We start from the raw sequence: 8,867 nt of genomic DNA, 5'->3' as shown, positions 1-8,867 counted from the left end.
ACACACACACACATATACATACCCTCTCCATTTCGCTCTACATCTCCAAAAGAATGCACGCACACATACGCGTGTACACAAACACACACACACACACACACACACACACACACACACACACACACACACACACACACACACACACACACACATACACACACACACACACGGATACACACCATCTGATCTGCGCTCCCAAAAACGTTCCCTTGGCTGCTGCCTAGGCGCAGCATCACCATGCCCCAATTCCCCACCCCCATCCCTTTTTGTCAAATAAATTGCTACGTGACCTACTTCCCTTTTTTTGCACCATTTCTTCCATGTTCAGATATTATTGTTTGAACATAAGAGGTTTGCTGTGGGGCATACAGTATCAAAAGAGCGCGCAGCATATATATATGGGACATACTGTACAGCAAAGTGTAATGAATGAAATGTGTTTAAGAGATCCAGAAGTATTAGCATCAGCATTCGTAGCGATGCTCCAATTTACATTTGTTTCAAATCATGATTTGGAATGGCTGCAGAGCGGCAGTTTCTTTTCATGCCCGGGCAAAGCGTTACAAGTTTTTCCAAAAGTATTTTATTTTTTTATGTTTAAAAAAAATTATAACTTTGTATGATTTGTGATTAAAACACATGGTTCACATATTTTCTAATTTACACGTATAATAAGGCTCATAGCTCTAATAATAAGAGGTATTTCTGATTGTCACACACTGAGGGATTAATAAATTATATAATTTTGCAGCCTAGCTAAGCAGAAGACATGTAAATTTCAGTTTATTCAGTGGTCCTCAAACATGTTCATGTCAAGGACCCCCAAATGTATACTTATTTGGCCGCAGACCAAAATCTAAAAAAGTATTTTGTGCCAGGCAGGCATCCCCATAATTGAAGATTTGTGTTAAGAATTATTCCAAAATGTCCACAATTCTTCAGGAACAGGAACAAAATGTTTCAAAAATAGAATAGTTTAGAAAGATAAAAGCATTATTGCATCCCGACGAGTTGTGAGCTTGTAGATTGGCTATTTGTGAATTGCCAAAGAGGGATAACCAAAAGGGTAAAGCTTTCGCAGATCGACAAGCTCACAACACGTACAGCGCAACACGTTGTGAGCTTGACAATCGGCTATTTTCACCTAAATAGAAAAGACACCAGCATAGAGCCCTGGTGGACTCCAGTCAACCATATAGCGGTTTAAGTGTTTAAAGTGTTTAAAGTGATTCTGTTTCCCTGGACCCGTATGCTTTGAGAACCACTTGCAAACCCATCCAGGAAGGCACTGTCAGGTGTTAGAGCAGCGTTGCTGCAGTGTTAGTCACACTGCTAAGTTAAGTGTGATCGTGTGTGTAAAGTGTGCGGTTTTGCGGGGACGGCTGACTCCATTTCAGCTAATGTGTTTAGTGGTTCTTAATGCTCTAAATGTTGCACCTCTGTACTCCTAAGGAGTTGCACAGGGACGATCACGTTTCTTGATTAAAACACTTGTCTCAACAAGGCTCAGATTCACGTGTTTTAAAGCACGATTCACTCGCACGATTCACTGTGTGTGTGTGTGTGTGTGTGTGTGTGTGTGTGTGTGTGTGTGTGTGGTGTGTGTGTGTGTGTGTGTGTGTGTGTGCACCTATGTAATAGGCCTGGGGATGGGACGATATGAACATTTCATATCACGATTATTGTGACAAAAGAAAGTGCGATTTATGATATTATTGCCATAATCAAAATCCATTATCCTGAGGTGGAACATTTGCCAAATAATAGCCGATGTACAAGCTCACAACGCGTTGCGTTTGGCAAAGACATTTGATAGAGTGAAAAAAAGACTGTATCAAGTACGTACTGTATATTATAAGTACCTTTTACCAATTTTAAAGGGTTTAACTGGTACCAGTCAGCTCAGCAAATAAAAGGTGAATTGATCCCAGTGCATGACGGTGGACGATTTCACGATAAATCACGATTTATCACGATAAACGATAACATCGTCCCATCCCTAAATAGGCCTCGGCGCTTTACAATGTTCTTTCCCAGCCTTGCAGAGAGGGCCCAGGGAACCACACTGACCCTGATTTACTGGGATCAGAATTCACATGACAGCAATTAATTTACATCCATTAACTACGCGGTTCTCTCTCCATCTTCCTCCCTCTCTCCGTGTCTCACTCACTCTCATCCTCCCTGTGCATTTCGCTCTCTTGGTCAATCTTCTTCATACCTTCTCGGCTCATCCCTTGCGACCTCCTTGCTCTGATCCTTTCCCCTCTCTCAGCATAATTTCTGTCACTCTATCTATCTCTCTCTCTATCATTCACTCTCTTGCTATCAGTCAAGCTCTCCTCTCGCAGCTAATTTTCCTCAAGGTACTGGAATTCCATATGTCTAATCCATTTATAGAATCCCATCACCCATCTCCCCCACCCCCCACACACACACCTAACCACCCACCACCCACATTATCTTTACATTATGTTCTACAACACTATGCACTATGATATCATAAGGGTCATATATGTGCTTTTGTTTGTGTGTGTTTGTGTGTGCGTGTGCGTGTGTAGGCTTAAGCAACCTCTCACGCAAACGCTGGCTGGATATTGTATGATGAGCGAACTATGAGTGAACTGTATATATGAATTAATCATATTGCTGCACATGTATATGCATAGAGTGGTAAAATGGTAAAATGAAATCTGTTTAATTTCAAAGCGCTGCACTGTATGCTATGTATAAGATGATTATCACTGCACAGTGACTGGCATTAATGTAATGAGTTTGGTACCCTGTGATAATTTCAAAGATTCCTTTATTTCAACTAAAGCACTCGTCGGTCGCTGAAGTTTAATGCTCCAGGGTTTTTCTCTCTGCCCATTAACAGAAGAACACTTTACAGCTGGCCTACATCTCTCTCTCTCTCTCTCTCCCCCTTTCTCTCTCTCTCTTTCTCTGGCTCTCTCTTCTGATGCCATTCTTTCTATCTACCAACTGCTTCTTCCTGTCTTTTCAGCCCAAGAAGGGACGCATTGCTCGAGGGGGAATTTGCCATTTATTTCTGGACACAAAGTCCATATAGTGCTTTGTACCTCTTCCCCTTTTTGTCTTCGTTTTCTCTCCATCTTTTCTCTTTGTTCCACTGTGGAGGCTCCGCATCCAACTCAGGCCTCCTTGTCTCGTCCCTGTCCCCAGGGTGTGAGAGGAACCCAGAGAGGATGCGAGCTGAATGCACTGGGGGATGCCAGCACGGGACCGCTCCTCCAGACTCCTATCCAAATATCTGGTCCATGTGAGTTAGGGATGGGACGATAAACGATATTATCGTTTAATGTGATAAAAAACACTCGCGATAATCGTATTGTGGAGATTTCATTTATCGTGATACCGTCCTCCTTCATGCACTGGGATCAATTCACCTTTTATTTGCCGAGCTGCATATACGGTACAACGTAAACCCTCTATAATTGGTAAAAGGTACTTGTAATATACATACTTGATACAGTCTTTTTTTCACTCTATCAAATGTCTTTGCCAAAAAATAGCCGATCTACAAGCTCACAACGCGTCGCGTTGCGCCGCGTTGTGAGCTTGTAGATCTTAATGGATGTAGATCATAATGGATTTTGATTATCGCGATAATGTCGTAAATCGTGATTTCTTTTGTCACAATAATCGTGAAATGAAATTATCGTCCCATCCCTAGTGTGACTTGACCGAGCACAATCAAACACACACAGAGTTCAACCATGGACTAAAATCGTGTGCAGAAGACGCGAGCACACACACACACACACACACACACACACACACACACACACACACACACACACACACACACACACACACACACACACACACACACACACACACACAATATGCTCGCTAACTGCATACTATAGTGATGTATTTGTGCATGCTTTCACTCAAGTGCACGGCTGCATTAGTGCATGCAAAACACATGAGTGCACGCATGCACTCATGCGCACAGCACCGCATGGAATTTAATTTGGACTAAATTTAGCTGTGTTACTACACCGTGTGCAGAATTCGCCATTCCCCCACAATTCAAAGGGAAATCGCTTTTTTTGTGTTGCTTTTTCAAAAGGAAAGAAAGAAAAAAGAAGAGGAAAAAAGCGCCTCCAATCAACACCCCCAACCCAACATAGCTTGGGGACAGGTTCTACCGGTATCTGATCTGTGATTGGCTGAAGATGTGGTGCGGGAGGACAAAGTTGGATCTGGCAGCAGGCAGAGAGGATGTGCAGAGAGGAGAGGGGGTGCGCTAAAAAGGATTTTCGAAACCAAAGCCTCTTTTCCAAAGAGGAGGGAGGAGGGTGTGAGGGAAGGAAGAATGGGCAGAGAGAGGGGGAGGGAAGGATGGATGGAGGGATATAGGATGACACAAGGTCCAGATTAACCCTAATCTCAGGCCCGTTGGTTTAGGTGAGGCTGAGGGGCTGAAGGAAGCTGCCCCACGCCAGGTGGTCACGACGGGGTTAAAAGCAGGCAGGGTGAGCGGGTGGGGGTGGAAGACTATGGGACTATGAGTGTTGCTAGGGCAGAAGACTGAGAAAGATAGAGAAAGAGAGAGAAACATATAATACAGTATTTCAGTGAAGTTCACCGATATCCTATAGATCCAGTTTATTTTAGAATTAGGACTCCAAGTACACATATAATGGTATATCAATCTAACTACAGCAAAGGTGATGTGTGAATTGAGAGATTATTCTGTTTGGGGTGCAGGCTGGTGGCTGCAGGGTGATTGGATGGTCGGGTGCATGGTGACAGTAGCACAAGCCCCCGTGCACGGGATTAGAGGGACAGTCAGGGCGTAATCTGCTGTTTAGGCTATATGTAGGGCAAGAGTGGCTTAGCCCGGCCGTGCTTAGCGCGGGTGGAGCACCCAGGGCAGAGCCCGTGGGAGGGGCAAGTGGACTGGTGCTAGCTAGCAGCACTGCAGCAGTCAGCTAGCCAGAATCCTATCATCTCTCTCTCTCTCTCTCTCTGTCTTGGATGGGGCCTGCATAAAAATGTTTTATACATATGAGATTCTGTCTGTGATTTCGGAAGTAGCAGGTTGCCAGTGGAGTGCAGAAAGATACAAGGTCCGATAAATTCACTCATGAGTCCCAATGCTTTAGAGAAAGAGACAAAGAGGCAACATAAACCTACAAGGTGACCTCATACCCCAGTGCAAGTTACACGTATATAGGCCTATATGGCGTTTGTTCTTCTTTCCTGGACAGAGACACTGAAAGAGATTTAAGACGCCCACATCACCCAGGACATGCACATCACCCATCCCAGCAAGGTTCTAACATACAATCTCCTCTCAACCTTTCATGTCATTCAAACAACCCCCACAACCCCACCCTTTCATGTACTCTCTCTCCATTTCCCAATGAGCAAAGTGATTTATGTCAAGTTAAGTCAAGCGTGTGCCGGTGTTATGAATCAGAATTTGTCAAGTTAGCTCTTTTTCCCCACTCAGGTCTATGAATTGACATGGTTTCGTTTTGAATATGAATCCCCCAGAGAGCGGCATGCTGCTTTTTATCTGACTGTAGCTTCAGCAGAGCAATCAAACCCTTTGTTTTGTTCACACCATCCCACAATCCCACCTGCTTCAGTGAGACGACGGAGGGCCCTTTGGAAAACAAATAGGCGCCCATGATTTATTATTCTAATTAGGCAAAGTGAGACTTTAGCAAAGCCACAATTACGCTAAATCGTCAAAACAGTTTTCTGGTTGGCTGACTCCTTTTCTGTTCAGATGTTAATCAGAGGCAGCCATTGAACAGTGATGCAGAACTTTTTGAGTCACACTTTTAGTTGGTAATATACAGTATAACGTCCCAAAATACAACACAAGCTCACAGTCGAACAAACAGCTGATCTGGTTATATTCCAAGATGTCATGGATCCATGTTGGTTAGGAAATGGCAACTGGTGATGTTGCTCAAACCTATTATGGCTGTTTTTTGAGCTGTTACTACATTATGCAAACCAAGAGGTCAATAAACAGTAGGACTAATAATACATTGTGTACTTCACTGTCGTATCAGGAGAAGTTGTCACATTTGAAGTTGAGAAGTTGTCACATTTTTTAAATGGTATTTACATGACGATTGATTGTGTTTTTGTCTTGGCAATTACATTTCTGTTTGGCTTTTAGCCTATAAAGTTGCACACGGCAAATATGACACATAACCTAATATAAATTACTGTCATATTTGACAACTTTATACTTAAAAAAGAACATTGATAGTGGAAATAGCCGATCTACAAGCTCACAATGCGCGGACACGTTGTGAGCTAAATAATTGTGTCAAATAATTGCGATTAGACGATTAAGTAATAATTGAGACAGGCCTACATACACTTGTCTCAATTTGGACCAAAACTTTACAAATGCAATGCCTTGCCTTCAATTATAAAAATACATATGTTATTGTACTATATCTTTGGTAAAATTGGTTCAAATTGCACTATAAATTGAACCCCCACTAACCCTGTGCCAAACAAATTCATATTCTCATTGTCCGCAGGATGTGCCCAGCGAAACCAACCATTCAGTCAAACAAAAGGCTTAACGCACCACAGTACCCGGTTAAAAGCGACCATAGTGTTTAATTCCAGGTCATTTCATAATCTCTTTGATACCTCGCTCACATCTGCACGTCACTGCAATCTCACTCACTGACGATCAGACAGCTGCAAGCTGGCATGGACACTAAATCCTCCTGGTACAAAACACAGGCACTGACACGCACGCACGTATTGGTACGTGTGTGCACACTGTACACACACACACACACACACACACACACACACACACACACACACACACACACACACACACACACACACACACACACACACTCACTCACTCACTCACTCACTCACTCACTCACTCGTGAGCACACAAGCACGCTCACGTACACATTGCACAGTTGCACACACTCTCACTCACAAACGTGCATTCACATGTATGCATACACACTCAGATACTGTATAGGCTGACAAACGTGGACTCACTCACTCACTCACTCACTCACTCACTCACTCACTCACTCACAGCTAGTGATGCAAACAATTATAATACAATAAAATAAAATAACAGTTGTTCTCCACAGAATTACAACACAGCATTCATCCATCACATGAAGCACACACAGAATAATTATCAGTGCTAATTTAATGCTCATTGTGTCCAAATGGAGGCCGTACTTGGCTCCAGCTTAGGATTTAACAGTGTACAACGGCTACAGGCATGAGTAGCTCTTCCCTGAGACTGGGGGAAGCCCTAAATGGGTCGATCAATTGAGGATATACACACAGTGCATTCGTACATGCATGCACACGCACGCACGCACACATACACGCTCACAGGCACACACACACGCACAGCGCACACAGGGAGGAAATTATCACACACCGTGGGTTCTCTGACTGTACGTGGTTCTCATCCCAGTAGCTTCCCCCCTCCTCTTCCTCCCCCTCCCCCTCCCATCCCATCTCCTCTCCTCTCCTCTCCTCTCCTCTCCTCTCCTCTCCTCTCCTCTCCTCTCCTCTCCTCTCCTCTCCTCCCTCTCCCGACAGCGTTCCCGAGTGCCCCAATCAGCCAGCATCAACAGCCATGTGAACCCCACATTCAGTTCATCTCTCTCTCTCTCTCTCTCTCTCTCTCTCTCTCTCTGCCTGGACTATTTTCACTCGTGAGCTTCCACTCTCCTAGCTTTCGGGTAATTACCTGGCATTTGCATTGCAAAGTCCCATGTGCAGCCCCTAGCTCCTCCGCAGGTGATTGGGCTTCATTTCCACTGCAGATAAGAGAGCGAGAGAGATAGACAGATAGAGGGAGAGCAAGAGAGAGAGAGAGAGAAAGAGAGAGAGAGGAAGTGGGGTGCATTAAGACGTGATGTTATTCCGGCTTGCAGGATACAGGAATAATGCCTTGAATTATTCCCTTGTTACTGATAGAATAGCAATCAGCTGGTGCAGAACATATGCATAAATGTTTAAATTCCCTCACATTAATGATCACCGTCGTCACACCAACTCGGTGGGTGGGAATGTACCTGGCTGTTAACCAGCTATTTTGTGAGTGTGAAAACTGACCGCTTCTGGAATTGCCTGGTCGTGGTTGTGTGTTCCCAAGAAAATGTAAATCCACTGTACAGTATATCCAGTGGCTTAGTGTAGCTGAGACAAATGGAACGGTTCATTTGTAAAACGCAATAAATCAAGTTGATCATCATTCCATTACATCTGTAAAAGGACTTATTTGGGATGTTCCTAGGCAGGGTGTTTAGCTGTACTTGTACTGTTCTACATTTAAATTGTATTGACTATACTTGTACTGTTCTACATTTTTGTCTAATAAAATATTCAACCAATCAATCAATGTAAAAGAGGATATGGATCTAGTGTTATGGTAGTGTTATCATGTTATCAACCTGGGACAGTGGGGCCGGTACCTTTGGTCACATGAGGAAGGTAGTGCACGCACATCTGTGGCCCAGGTGCAAGACAAGCAGTAGTAACACCAAAGGAAGTAGAGTCTGTACACTGGAAATACTGAAACCACTCTGTCTGTCTGTCTGTCTGTCTGTCTGTCTGTCTGTCTGTCTGTCTGTCTGTCTGTCTGTCTGTCTGTCTATCTATCTATCTATCTATCTATCTATCTATCTATCCATCCATCCATCCATCCATCCATCCATCCATCCATCCACCCACCGACCCACCCACCCATCCATCCAACCTTCCTTCCATCCACCCACCCACCGACCCACTCACCCATCCATCCACCCTCCCAAGGCACCCATCCAACCATCTATCTATAATCCTTCAATAAATTGCTATAACTT

This window comes from Nannobrachium achirus (genome assembly GCF_963921795.1).
Source record: "Nannobrachium achirus genome assembly, chromosome: 20".
NCBI lineage: Eukaryota > Metazoa > Chordata > Actinopteri > Myctophiformes > Myctophidae > Nannobrachium > Nannobrachium achirus.
Note: the sequence above shows the minus strand (reverse complement) of the source record.